The sequence below is a fragment of the Echinops telfairi genome, unplaced genomic scaffold (assembly GCF_000313985.2).
Source record: "Echinops telfairi isolate 266 unplaced genomic scaffold, ASM31398v2 ScPeMD7_7423;HRSCAF=8461, whole genome shotgun sequence".
Classification (NCBI taxonomy): domain Eukaryota; kingdom Metazoa; phylum Chordata; class Mammalia; order Afrosoricida; family Tenrecidae; genus Echinops; species Echinops telfairi.
Genome location: NW_022111323.1, coordinates 568,475 through 582,737, shown reverse-complemented (window position 1 = coordinate 582,737; position 14,263 = coordinate 568,475). Strand labels below are relative to the sequence as shown.

The following is a 14,263-nucleotide window of genomic DNA, read 5'->3' as shown; positions in this document are numbered from 1 at the left end:
AATTTGATGACATAGAGGAGATAAAAAAACAACAAGGAAATTTCTGTAAGCCATCTAAATATATGAGTTTGAAAAATCTGTCCAAGAAGGGAATTGCAGATTCGACAAATGTATTAAGTGTAATGGAGAGTACTTTGAAGGAGATAGGGTTGTTTTGTTAAAAAAAAATGATATACACAGCTTTGAGGGAAAAAATCCGGTTTGGGGGGGGTTCCCCCATGTATACCTAGACAAAGACAGCTATCTTTATATAGTTACATATTTACATATATACATATCTATATTTATACCTATATATATTTTTTACTTTCTTCTTTCCACTTTTTCTTTCCTCCTGCTCCACTTTCATGTTTAACCATTGTTCACCTCTCAACATTTCCTCTCCGATACATTTCAGATGATCAAACATGGTCAAATATGCTAAATCCTACTCACCGTTAATTTTAGAATCCTTGTTATTCCCCTGTCCCTGTCGTTATTGGCTCATCGCTCCCCTCACTTCACCTCATCTCCTCCCATGAACCCCAGAACTGTTAGTCCCATCGCTATCTTGATGGAGTAGCTTATCCTGCCTATCTTATATAGATAGACACCAAAAGAGAAAGAGAAAAATGAAGACCATACAAATAGTTCCAAGTCTGTTATCCTGTGGTAGTTACATAATCTGTTGTCAATTTGAGACTCAAAAGTGAAGGGGTGGAGTTTATCCTGTCAGTCAGGTCTCATCTTTATGACCTCATTTGGAGGTGTGAAGGAGATAAATAGCTTGCTGGAGGTGGGACACATGCTAACTTCTTGTGAGACATTCCTGCGGACAAGACACATGGACCTACGCTAGAGCCCTGGAGCTGAAGGAGCCACGTGGAGACTCTGCCAGTGCTGAGATGCTTCTACTGCTACTGGATTCACAAGACTTTCCACCCACGGGCCTGTGATATTCCTGCATTTGGCTTCATTGCATGTGTTTTGTGAGTCTGAAGAGGACTTTATAGATTGGTATCAGACATATAGGCTAATATCAGACTTATGGGCTTGGGCTCACTGGGTTGGGATGCTTTCTTAATGTACAATTACCCTTTACATAAAATCCTCTCTTATGCACATATGAATTTCTATGGATTTGTTTCTCTAGTCTACCTTGATTAACACAGTCTGCCTCTTGATAGAGTAACTGGCATTCAGCCCGGGAACTGTGCACTATGTGTGTTTTCCCCTATGTCCATTCTACTGTTTGAACTTACCTCAGTGGACTCATGTTATGCTTCTTCTTTTGCGGTTGGTTAACTTCATTCAGCATAATATCCTCAAACCCTTTCCACAAGATGAGTTGTTTCATCTTTTTATCACTATTTTTATGCATAGTACTCCATTGTGTGTTTATACCAGAGTTTTCTTTTTTAATCCATTTGTCTATTGATGCAAATTTAGGCTGTTTCCAATTCTTTGCTATTGTAGACTGCACAGCGATGAACAATGGAGTACAGCTGTCTGGTTGTGGTGTTTCTTATTTTTTCTGGGTAATTGGTAGTGACCCAGTGGTGGAATTGCTGGGTCATAAGGTAACTCGATTTCCATCTGTTTTAGGTATAGCCAAATTGCTTTCCACAGTGGCTGTGCGTATCTAGAACACCACCAACAGTTAATGAGTGTCCCTATCTCACCACACCACTTCCAACATTTGTTGCTTTCTGATTTTTTTTGAATTGGGCTATCATTGTGGGTGTTAGGTGGTATCTCATAGTTATTCAATTGGCATTTCCCGCATGGCTAATTATCAGTAACATTTTCTTATATGTTTATTGGCCATTCGGGTTTTCTTCCTTGTGAATGTTTTGTTCAAGTATTTTCCCTAACTCCTCAGTGGGAAGTTTGTTTTTTTCTTATTGTAAGCTTTCAGGATTCTTTAGATTTTAGTAATTAACCCTTTGTCCAATACATCATTGCTAAATATCTTTTCCCAGTCTTTGGGATCTCTTATTACTCTCTTGATGAAGTCTTTTGATTTACAGAAGTGATTTATCCTTAGTATCTCCCAGTTGTCTATTTTATCTCCCTAAGAGTGTGTATCCTTCCTTATTTCTGATAGCCTATGTATTCCCTGTGCTAAGGTTCTTAGTTTTATCCCACTTTTCTCATTGATGATCCCGATATTTTGGGATTTTACTTCAAGGTCCGTGATCCGCCTCGAATTTGTTCTTGTGTAAGGGTCTTGCTTCATCTTCCTGCCAGTAGATATCTAGTTTTTCCATCACCACTTGTTAAAAAGGCATTCCGCTTCCCATTTGACATTTTTTCTGCCCTTATCAAAGATCAGTTGTCTGTATGCTGCTGCTTTTATTTCTGAATATTCTGCTGCTGTCCATTAGTCCGTGTATCTATAATTATATCCCTACCATGCTGTTTTGACAACTGTGGCTGTATACTAAGTTTTTAAGTCAGGTAATGAAAGCCCTTTCACTTTATTCTCCTTCTTGAGGACTTCTTTGCAAATTATGGGCTTCTTCCCTTTCCATATGAAGTTGGTAGTCAGTTTTTCCATTTCTTGAAAAAAAAGATGCTCGTATTTGCATTGGGATTGCATTGAACTTATATAGTGCCTTGGGTAGGATTGACATCCTTACAGTATTGAGTCTTCCCATCCACAAACATGGACTATCCTTCCATTTGTGAAGTTCCCTTTTGCTTTTTGCAATAATGTTCTGTAGTTTTCTTCACACCGATCTCTTGATTTTTGGGTTAGTTATATCCCTAGATATCTCAGTTTATGCTTGGCTATTGTGAAGGTTACTGCTTTCTTTTTCTGTAGTCCCATAGTTGTATATAGCAATACAATTGACTTCTGCTCGTTGATTGTGTATCCTGCCACTCTACCATATTCCTCTATCGCTTCCAGCACTCCTATTGTGGAGCCTTTGGGGTTCTCAGTATATAAAATCACATCATCTGCAAATAATGACAGTTTCACTTCTTATTTCCGCAGACGGATACCTTTGATGTCCTTCTGTTGCCTTATGTTATTAGCTAGGACCTCCAGGCAATGTTGAGTAAAAGAGGGGACAAAAGGCATCCTTGTCTGGTCCTCTTTCTCAGTGGGAATGTTTTTTATTTTTCTCCATTGATGATAATGCTGACTATTGGTTTTTCATATATCACTTATATTATAGAGGTAATTTTCATCTAATCCATTCTTCTTGAATGTCATAATTGGGAATGGGTGTTGAATGTTGTAAAATGCTGTTCCTGCATCTATAGATATTATCATGTCGTTATTATCCTTTTTGTTGTCAATGTGATGGATAATGCTGATGGATTTTTAGTTGTTGAGCCATTCCTGCACCCTGGTATGAATCCCACTTGGTCATGATGAATTATTCATTTTATATACTTTGTATTCTATCGGCTAAAATTTTGTTAAGGGTTTTTGTATTAATGTTCATTAGAGATATCAGCCTGTAGTTCTCCATTCTTGTGGGGTCCTTGCCCAGTTTTGGTGTCAGTGTTATACTAGCCTCATAGAATGTGCTTGGAAGTTTACCATCATTTTTTATGCTCTGGAAGAGCTTGTGTAGTAGGATTGATGTCAGATCTTCCCTGAATGCTTGGTAGTATTTTGTGAAGCCATCTGGGCTGGGAATTTTTGCAGTTGGTAGTTTCTTGATAGCCTTATCAATTTCTTCTTTTGATATGGGTCTGTTCAATTTCTTGATATGTATATGACATAATCTAGGGAGGATTTGTTTTTCAAAGTATTTGTCCATATCTTCTGAGTTGTATTCATTGGCATACATGTCTGGGGCCATTCGGCTCAATCTTCAGTATATTTTGTAAGAGTTTGCAGTACTTTTCCATTCCTGCCTACGTGACATAGTTTTGTGATTATGTTATCTCCCCTCTGAATAGCCTGTCCTTGGGATGGTCTGAGTTTAACCTTCAAGTCTGCCTAGAAACAGATAAGGGGGTTTCCATACATGGTGTGACGTTTTTTAGATAAAGCACCTATATCCTGCTTCCCCTTGATTGGGTAGGAGATTGTCTTCACCCTATTTACACATCTAGTGCCTGCACCTTATTTGCAAAAAATGACGTCACTTCGCGTACCTGGTTGAAGACTGTAAACCGTTACTGAGGGCGCGCTCTCCCGGACTCCTTGATTGGTCTATTATCAAAGTGGCCTAATTTACATGTGCGATGGGTGTTTCCCTTCCCCTGGCCTATATAGGCTGCAACCTTTCACTCAATAAAGAGAGACTTGATCAGAATACTGTCTTGTCTCCATTTCTCGTGTCTCTTGTTCCCCTCAATTCCCACTCCCTCCTCCAGGGTCTGCCTTGACGTTCCTGCAGGTCGGGACACATACATACCTTTGTAGTACTTTGTAATTAGTCTTTTAATTTCATTAGAGCCTGTTGTAATTTCCTGTTTCATCCTTCATCCTGGATATTGATAGATGCTCTTCCCTATCTGTGGTTAGATTTGCCAATAATTTGTTGATTCTGTTAATCCTTTTGAAGTACCAGCTTTTTACTGCATTGAATTTTTTGCCTGGTTTTCTTGTTTTTCCACTCATTTATCTCGTCCCTGATTTTTATAATTTCTTTTTATTTGCCATTAGAGGGAATATTCTGTTGATTCTGTTCCAAGTGCTGAAAGTTGTGTGATTTAGTATGGACATAAGTTTGCTCTTCCTTCTTCAGATGTGCATTTATCACTCTGAAACATCCTCTGATAATTGCCTTTACTCTATCCCATATGCTTTGGTATGTTGTATTCTCATTCTCGTTAGCTTTCAGCAACTTCCTAATTTTGTCTCTAATTTGGGGCAGTACCCACTCCTTTTGAAGAAGAAAGTTATTCACCTTCCATGCATTCACCCTTGATATTTTTATCTTTCTTTTGTTAATATCGAGTTTTATGGAATAGTGGTTAAAGAAGGAAGTCTGAGTGACCCTTATATGTGTGAATTTACTCAAGCTTAACTTGTGTCACAACATGTGGTCTGTTTTCGAATATGTGCCATGTGTGTGGGCAAAGAATGTGAATTTTTTTGCAGTTGGGTGGAGAACTGAATATATCTGTCAGGTCAAGTGGTCTAACTGTAGAGTTTAGTTTTGTAGCCTCCTTGTTGAACTTCTTTCCCACTGAGAGAGAGATGTGTTGAAGCCTTCTGCTATGATGGTGGATTCTGTGAAATTTTTTCATCTTTTGAAGGATTTGAATGACGAATTTCATGGGTATCTTGTTTTTTATTCTCACTGGCTCTTGTTCTACTGATCCCTTAAGCATTATAAAGTACCCATCCTTATGTCTTGTTATATCCTGCACCTTGAGATCGATTTTGTCAGAGATTAGGATTGCAACTTCTGTTTTTTTAAAAAAATGTCATCAGCTTAATATACTTAATATACTTTTCTCCATTCTTTGATCCTCAACCTGTTTTTGTCTGTGAACTTGAGATGTGTCTCTTGAAAACAAGAAATTGATGGATTTTGTCTCCTAATCCAGTCCTAGCTTTCGTCTTTTAATGGGTGAATCAGACCATTGATGTTCAGTGTTATTACCTTCAACTGTGGCTTCTTTGCTGTCATATCATACATTTTGTGTTTTCATATTTTCCTATGTCTTTCCTTAGCAGTGTGTTGCATAGAGTGTGGGGATTCATTCTTGCCTTCTCTTTGCTACTGGGTTAATGACGTCATGAGTGTTGCTTTCAGTGCATTGACTTCTGGATAGTGTTACATTATATAGTGGTCTCATGTTTGTGCTCTGTGGATGTCGGTCTTCAGTCCAAAGTGAGTTGGAAATAATTTTTTGTAATGCTGTTTTTTTTTTAAAAAAACGTATTCTTTAAAATTTTCAGTATCCCGGAAAACTCTTATCTCTATATATTTTGATGGGTAGTTTGGTGGGATAGAGGATTCTTTGGTTTCCCATTATTCTCCTTCAACTTTCAGAAGATGCTTCTTCATGGTTTCTGCTGATAAGTTTGAGCATATGCTTATCTGATTACCTTTATAGGTGACTGACATTTTTTTCTCTAGCTGCTCTTATGATTTTCGCCTTTTCCTCAAAGTTGGATTATTTGTAAGGTGACCAGATTTAAAGCAGGACACCATTGACCGGGATTGGGAGGGGGGTTCTTGATTAAAAATTTGGTCTATATGGACCAAATAGACCGTTCCCTAGCTTGTCGTGCATTCTTTCCAAAAATCGGGACTGTCCCTCCAAAAGTGAGACGGCAGGTCACCTTAAGTATTTGACTACTACATGCTTTGGTGTATTCTTTTTGGGGTTCTTTTTAATTGGTGTCTTGTGTGCTTCCTGGACGATTGTCTGATTCTCATTCATTAAATTGGGGATGTTTTCTTCCATCACTGCTTTGGCTATTGATTTCATCATTATGTCTTCATATGGTATCCCAATTATTCTAATATTGTTCATTTTAATGGCATCAATCATTGTTCTCAGGCTTTCTTCAGCTTCTTTGATTATCTTTTGTGGGTTTGTAGTTTTTTTTTTGCATTTTCTGTTTATTGAATTCTGCTTGACAGGCTTTGAGGTCGCTGATGTGGTTCTCCACTTCTTCCAGCCTGTTTCTGAGATCTCTTACTGTACGCTTTGATTCTGTTGAATTTCCCTTAGCTCTTGTATTTCCTTTTGGTGTGTGGACTCTATCCTCTCTATTATTTAATCTTTTTCCTGTATTGATCCCCTCATATTCTGTATGACTCTAAACAGCATTCTGAAGATTTCTTTCTGTGGCATTTCAAAGTCTGCTTCTTCTGTGTATGTTGCTACGCTCAGGTCCTCCTCCGACATTGTGATTTGTTTCTCTAGCTTTCTTATTGTAGTTGCTGATCTGCGTTATTGTCTGTGTGTCATTTTGGTGGAGCTAGGCACCATTTCCTCAGGAGTCCAGGAGCCCTGTGTTTTCTCTCCCAGAGGCTAGTAAGAATGATCCTAAAGACTACCTGGAGTCAACTGTGCTGCAGGATCAAGCTACGTCTATATCTCACTGGGGTTTCCTCTCTCCCTATACAGCTGGGATAATTTATTTGAAGGGAAGCTTGGGTGGCCCTCTCAGGCAGCATGGCCGGGGTGGTTGTGGGCAGCATGGGTAGTGCTGGGCAGGCTGATCACACTGTAATTGCATGGTGCTGGGCCCCTTGGATTGGGAGCATGTGGCATGGTGCTGGGCACCAAGATACAGGCTATGGCAGCTCTGCAGTGCATATTGGGAGGGGCAGGGCAGATCAACACCACAGGGAAGGTCAGCCCATGGGACGGAGCAGAGCCCTTGGTGCAGTGAGGGTTTATCACATATCCTGTATATGCCACTCAGCTTCCCAGACCCCAAAACCAGCTATTGCAGTGGAGCTCCCCACACGGTTACCGCAACCTCAGCACCATCTTCCCAGAAGTCTTCTTTTATTCTTTTTGATGAGTGCATTTATTGCTTCAAATTTATCTATGAATTTGGATTTTTCTGTGTTCAAAATTTACACTTGATCTTAGCCAAAAGGCTGAGAAGTGATATCTTTGTTCAACATTTAGATATATTGTGTTTCCAATCACATTTGAGCAAAAAAAGTTTAAATTTCTGTTACAAATTTTGTTCTACACCCATCGCTCAATTTTAAGCTCAGAGTTATTCAATTTCCATGTATTTTATTTTTGCTTTACTACTTTTAAAAAATTATTATTTGTTTATGAGTTTATAGATTATGACTTGAGAAGATTTCTGTACACTTTCGATGTCATAAAATTAATTGAGGCTTGCTTTATGACCTAATGTATAGGGCATTCTGATGCATAGAGAAGAATGTATATTATACTGTTGTTGTGTGGAGTGTTTCTATATAAACCTGTGAGGTCTAGTTGGTTGACTGTGTTATTTAGATCTATATCTATGTTGCATTTTGCAATACAATGAATTATTTAATATTGCTATTTTAGCTATAACTGTTGTTACAATCACCTAACTGTCTTCATTTTTTTGATGGGTCTGTGTAATGAGGAGGAATACACTGAATTATGTGAGTCAAATGCGAGTTATGGTTAACAGTTCATTGTGATCACCATCCTGCTGGACATAAAATGAAGAGGGAATTTCATTTACAGCAAGAGAGAAGATCCAGGAGTGTAGTGTATTCTCTGGACCCTGTGTTCCCGGCACATTGAACTTCCTTGATCCAGTAAACTGCTTTGACATTAGAAAAGCAGCAACAGCAGAACTAGAATCCAGAGTATGAGATAGATCAGTGAGTGTACCACCCGGTCCACAGAGCAAGTAAAGCTAAGTGCTTTTGTACAGGAATTTGGCTATGGATTGGGATACCCTTGGGCACTTAATTTGGGCAGCTAAGTTTGCTGACTCACAGAGCTAGAGTTGAGTGCCTTCTGGCCAAGGCCTATGGTGGAGTGACATACCCTTTTACATTTTAATAAATAATACAGAGCTGTAACATTGCCCAAGCAGGCCAAGTGGCTGAAGGTCAAAGAGGGGCTTGCCTTCTGGTACATTAGCCAAGAAATTGTCCTGATTGAACAACCATATCATGAGCATTCCTCACCTGAATTATAATCTATACATGTCCTTAATAAATCCCATAATCACAAGTATTGTTTGTGAGTTCTGTGGGGGCCATTTCAATGAATATTAAACCCAGTAACAGAAGTAGAAATTCTGAAGGAAGAATGGTTTTTGTCAGAGTAGGGTTAAGAAGAATCAAGAGGGTGCAGGTATGTCTGACTTGACCTCCTGCCTTATGGCAATCAGCCTTGGTGCTGGAAGATGTATGATAAAAGGATGTAAGATGAAGCCCCCATATAATGTTATCATTTTTTTCAACCTCTGTCCTTTATCAAAGTCTCTTACTATTATTATTAAATTTTCATGTCCACATTAACACCTGCCTGCCCTATAGTCTATTATTTTCCCTCCCCCATCCTTTTCTGCCTTATGGAACCATCAAAATCTGTTTCGTTTGGTATGAAAACATTTTCTTGTATTTTTAATAACAGTCATCTTTTCCAATATTTGTCACTTTGTGATTGACTAATTTTAATCAGCATAATGTCCTTCAAATCCATTCATGTTGTGAGGTGTTTCACAGATTCTTCATTATTCTTTAATGTTGCATAGTATTTATTTACCAAACGTTATTTATCCATTCTTCCACCAGTAGGCATTTAAGTTGTTTCCATCCTCTTTGTGTTAGTCTAGGTTGACTACAGAAACAAATTTATAGACATTCATATGTGTATAAAAGGTTTATATAAAAGAGTAATTGTATATTAAGAAAACATCACAGTGAGTCCAGATAAAATCCATAAGTGCAATATTCACCCATATGCTCGATATTAATTCTTTTTTAGACTCATGCAACATATGCAATGATGTTGATTGTAGGAAGATTACAGTCCAGATGTTAGAAGGTCTTGTGGAACCAGTGGAAGTGGAAGTATCTCAACACTGGTGTGAGTCTCCTTGTGGCTCCTCCAGCTCCCACACTCTGGCTTTATCAGCGTAACTCCATGTGGCATGTCAACAGGAATGTGAAGCAGAGAGTGTGTGTCCAACCTCCAGGGAGGAAGACAGGATTTCCCAGTATCCTCAGGAGAAGGTCATGTCCAAACAGAGGCATTATTGGCTATGATCTGACTGACAGGGTAGACTCCACTCCTTCACAAGTTGACAGAAGATTATGTTACTGCTACAGACCACTCCTTATCAACTTGATACTTTTACACAATTCTTTAGCCACACATAATTTTTAGCAAAACAATAATAAAATAATATCTGTACCTAACAGGATAAAACTAAAATGCATACAATTCAATATGTGTCACCCTCATTTAAACAAAACATTCTAGAAATGAACACAATATTCTATGCCTAACAATTGCAGTTAAGTGAACACCTGCACCCTAACTCCATGATCATATTTCCCCATCTATGAACATTTGTAAGCCAGCCATTTCATGCCGTAATCCTCCCCATTTTGAGTATCCAATTTCTATGCTGCCCACTTCTATCAACTCAATGCTCTGAGGAGACAATCATATTCTTTGATGTGATGAATTCCAGTTGGAACCTTGTGAATTTGCATCCATAAGCGAAGTCAAATCCAGAGAGGCCATTCATAAAGTCAGCAGGAATATGTACCAGTTCACATGCTCAAAAATCTTCTTTATCTGGCTGTCTACTGGTCAACTCAATGTGGGATGCCTCACTTAGCCTCACCAGGGTTCCCATGGGCCACCTTGCCTTTTGACCATGGGGCCTATCACAAATTCTCAACAACCCTAGCCTCCTTGTGCTAGGTCATGAATTTCAGACCAGTCAGCTCACTCTTGTCTTCTCTAGGCCATGTGAACCAGGTCCACGGGTGTCAGTGGCCAGACAACTGTCTCTGTATTGCTGTGTTTCTATCAGTTCCACTCAGCAAGTGGATCCAGGTAGGCACCTAGTAAGCATTTTAGCCTCTTCATAGGCTCCCTTTAACAGTTCAGTCCTCGAGCAAAGTGTTCCTTCCATGGCTCCAAATTACTTTCATATTCTGACACAAATCACTAGTTCAAAATTTAAAAATCCAAAGGGGTCCATATTTTCCCCTTCAATCTGTCAATAGCTCCCTAGGCAAGTCTCTTCACCTTCAAATGTCCTGAGCACTCAAGACACTGGGTGGGGCTTATCTTTTCAGAACCTCCTTTACAGTCTTGTCCTAAACCCAATTAAAGATCCAATTTTAATGGCTGAAGGCAAGTGGGCTTACAAGCTCTATAATTTCATACTTCCCAGTAAACATTTTTATCAATCACTATATCAATATTAATAAGCAGAAGAAATTAGTATAAACAAAGTAGAATCAGATCTTAAACTCAATTCTTAAAACAGTCAAGTTCAATTATTATCTATCTTATCTTAACCCTTTCTAAACTATTCCATTGATACAAAATATGGCCTTAGACCTCTGACTGTATCAAGGCAGGGCCAGGGGCTCCTGTCAGCCATTTTGACCTTCTGTCAGACATTTTCACTAAGCAGCATCATCTCTGAGAATTTCAAGGGGCGATTTCACCCTTGAGCTCAAAATATACATTGATCACATTCATTTACACCATTTAAAACAGGAATAACCAAAGACAACAACCAAACAAAATAATCAAAACTTTGGCTTCCCATATTCTTTCCAGAAAACAACACGGTAACTGTATGGCCATTTTTGAACTCTGTCTAGCAAAAGAAGGAAAAATACCATAAGGCAGAGGTCAAACAAGCATCCACTCTCCACCTTCATAATTTGTTTTTCTAGTACCCCATTTCCAGTACCATAATGTGTTAGTCCAGGTTGACTAGAGAAACAAACCTAGGGAGACTCATATGAGTATAAGAAAGAGCTTTATATTAAGAAGCAACTATGCATCAATAAAACATTCCAGCCCAGTATAGATCAAGTCCATACGTTTGATATTGGCCCATGAATTCCTCTCCAGACATCACCACAATCAATTTTAGAAAAATTTCTTGTTCCACCAACTTCCCTGCCACAACCACAAGAAACTATGAATTCAGTTACTGTCTCTATAAAATCACCTGTCTTATATTTTTTGTAAAAAGAAACATAAAAAATAAAAAGGAAAATAAATAAACAAATAATAATAACCCAAAACTCCAAAACCTTAACAACAACAAAAATACTGAAAAAGTTTAGTTGAAAAGATAACAGAAAATAATAAAAACTAGAAAAAAATTAAAAGTGGGTCAAAAGGGAGAATAAATGAAAATGTGTTAAATTTTAATCTAGCTACATCTACATTAGTCCCCTTTCCAATGTATCCGGTCTGATAGCTGGGATATTCATATCTCTGGTCAGAAGGGATTCACTGGAAACTTAATCAATGTGGGAACACTGCAAATGGATTTGGGGTTTTCACTGTCAACCATAGCCTTCTGAAAACTGGGTGCACACAGGCTCATATATTTCTTCTGTGTGGACTTGGCTGTTACCTCACATAGGCTTCTTCTGTGGACTTGGCTGTAACATTGAGTGCTTCTGATGTTTCATCATCTCATTAAAATAATTTAATTGATATTCCATCAATTCCTGGAACCTTGTTTTTAGCTAATGCTTTCCGTGTAGCTTGGACATCTTCCTTCAGTACCATTGTTTTTTTGTTCATATGCTACCTCTTGAAATGGGTGAATATAGAGTAGAATTTTTTTGGTTATAGTTAGAGTGTATTCTTTCCATATTCTTTCTTATGCTTCCTGCATCATTCAGTACTTTTTCCACAAAATGTTTCCATATTGCAACTCAAGGTTTGACATTTTTCTTGAGTTCCTTCAGTATGAGACACGCAGATTGTGCTTTTCCCTTTTGTTTTACTAATTCTAGATCTTTGCACACTTCATCATAATATTTCAATTTGTCTCCTTGAGCTGCCTTTGAAATTTTCTGTTCAGCTCTTTGACATCATCATATCTTCCAAGTGTCTTAGCTAATCTACCATTACAAACAATTTTCAGACTTTTCTGACATCCACTTTGATCTCTTCTTTCTTTCTCCAGTCTTTTTAATGACTTTTTATCATATATGATATTCTTGATGTCATCCCACACTCATCAAGTCTTCTGTCATTAGTGTTCAATGCTTCTATTTCGTTCTTGAGATGTTTTTGAAATTAAGATGGAATAGACTCAAGGTCCTATTTTGACTATCATGAGCTTGTTTTAATTTACATCAGCTTTAACCAGAACTTATATATGATACCTTGGCCTTGTTTTCACAGATAATATGGAGCTTGTCCATCATCTCCTTCCATAGGTGTAGTCAATCTGGATTCAGTGTATTTCATCAGGAGAATAGTGTCTAGCCTTTTTGTTTTGTTGAAAAAAGATATCTGCAAGGACTTCCAGGAAGATGGCGACGAAGTGAGACATACCAGAGGGACTCCGCAGAATCCAGCCCAGGAGAGTTGCTTACAGTGAACTTTAACACAACTGGAACGCAGGAGGAGCATCATAAAGATAAGTAGGCACAGACCCACGGGGTTTTGAGGGGCTTGGGGCTTTTGGCTTACCTCAGTGGAAACTGACTGGGGCTTGACCTTGGCCCCGCCACTGTCTCTGCCAGTGCCAGGATCATTTGAAGCCATAGGGGGATTTGGTCTCAACACAGCGACAGTTTGCCCCCGCCAGCCTCAGACCAGTGACTGGACCCTTGCAGGTCCATGGGCCGGGATCAGGGTTCAGCTGAATTGTAGCTTTTGTTTACATCCCTGCTCTCTGTTCTCCCACAGTCCGGGAGGTCTGCGTAGGGGCTTTTTCTCAGCACAGCCACAGCTTGCCATCTCCACCTTGGAACGGGGATTAAACCCTTGCAGCTCCATGGGCAGGAATCAGGGTTCAGCTACATTGTTGCTTCTGTTTACATCTCTGCTCTCTGTCACACCCCCCCCCATGGTCTCTGAGGGCTGTGCAGGGTCTTTTTCTTGGCTCAACTGCGACTTGGCGCTGCTGCCTCAGGGTAGGGACTAAACTCTTGCAGCTCCACCGGGGTGGGGGTGGAGTGGGACTCAGCTTCATAGTTGCTTTTGTTACCCTCTCTCCCATATATTCCCCCTCGCACAGTCTAAATAGTCTTAACTTTTAATTTTTTTCTTTCTCCTCTGTATCTTTCCTGTTCTCTCACTCTCCACTGCTGACCTTCAGACCACTCCCCTTAGCATAGTGAATTTACGCCTAAACCACACCCAGCTAGATGAGCTCCACCCTGTGTAGCTAGCCCGAGGCTAGGGAAAGCACTGGTTTCCCTCCTGGGGATACTCTGCCCAACTTCTCACCAGGGAATTACTGCCTGTGTACCTGGGGGCATAAGGCAGCTCGGCCAACACACATCAACATTCTAAGCTGTTGCAGGACCCTCTGCCCAACCTCCATAACACCAAAGCAGGCAACCCACCAAACTTTCTGGGTCACTCGCCTAATAGGGAAGCCACAGGAAGATAAAGGGGTAGGTTAATCTCATAGAAATAATTAGCTGTATGCAGTTCAAAGAAGCATTCCAACAAGTCCTCCAGAGAGCCAGTGCTCTTCGACTCCCTGGAAAATGGCACCTGGTTCCTCTAAAACAAAGCAACGCAAACAGCCATCAGCCCCAACCACCTCAACAACAAAAAACAGGAGAAATAAAAGGCAATGGCATAAGATATCCCGAACATAACAACATACATAGAAGTAGACATTGAGCTGCCACAGAAA

At 39.4% G+C, this 14,263-nt stretch overlaps 1 protein-coding gene across 1 annotated transcript in view; it reads right to left on the bottom strand.

Annotated features, from left to right (window-relative positions):
• Positions 1-14,263, bottom strand: part of ZC3H12B (zinc finger CCCH-type containing 12B) — a 383,060-nt gene that overhangs the window by 81,075 nt on the left and 287,722 nt on the right. The gene's annotated exons all lie outside the window — the stretch shown is intronic.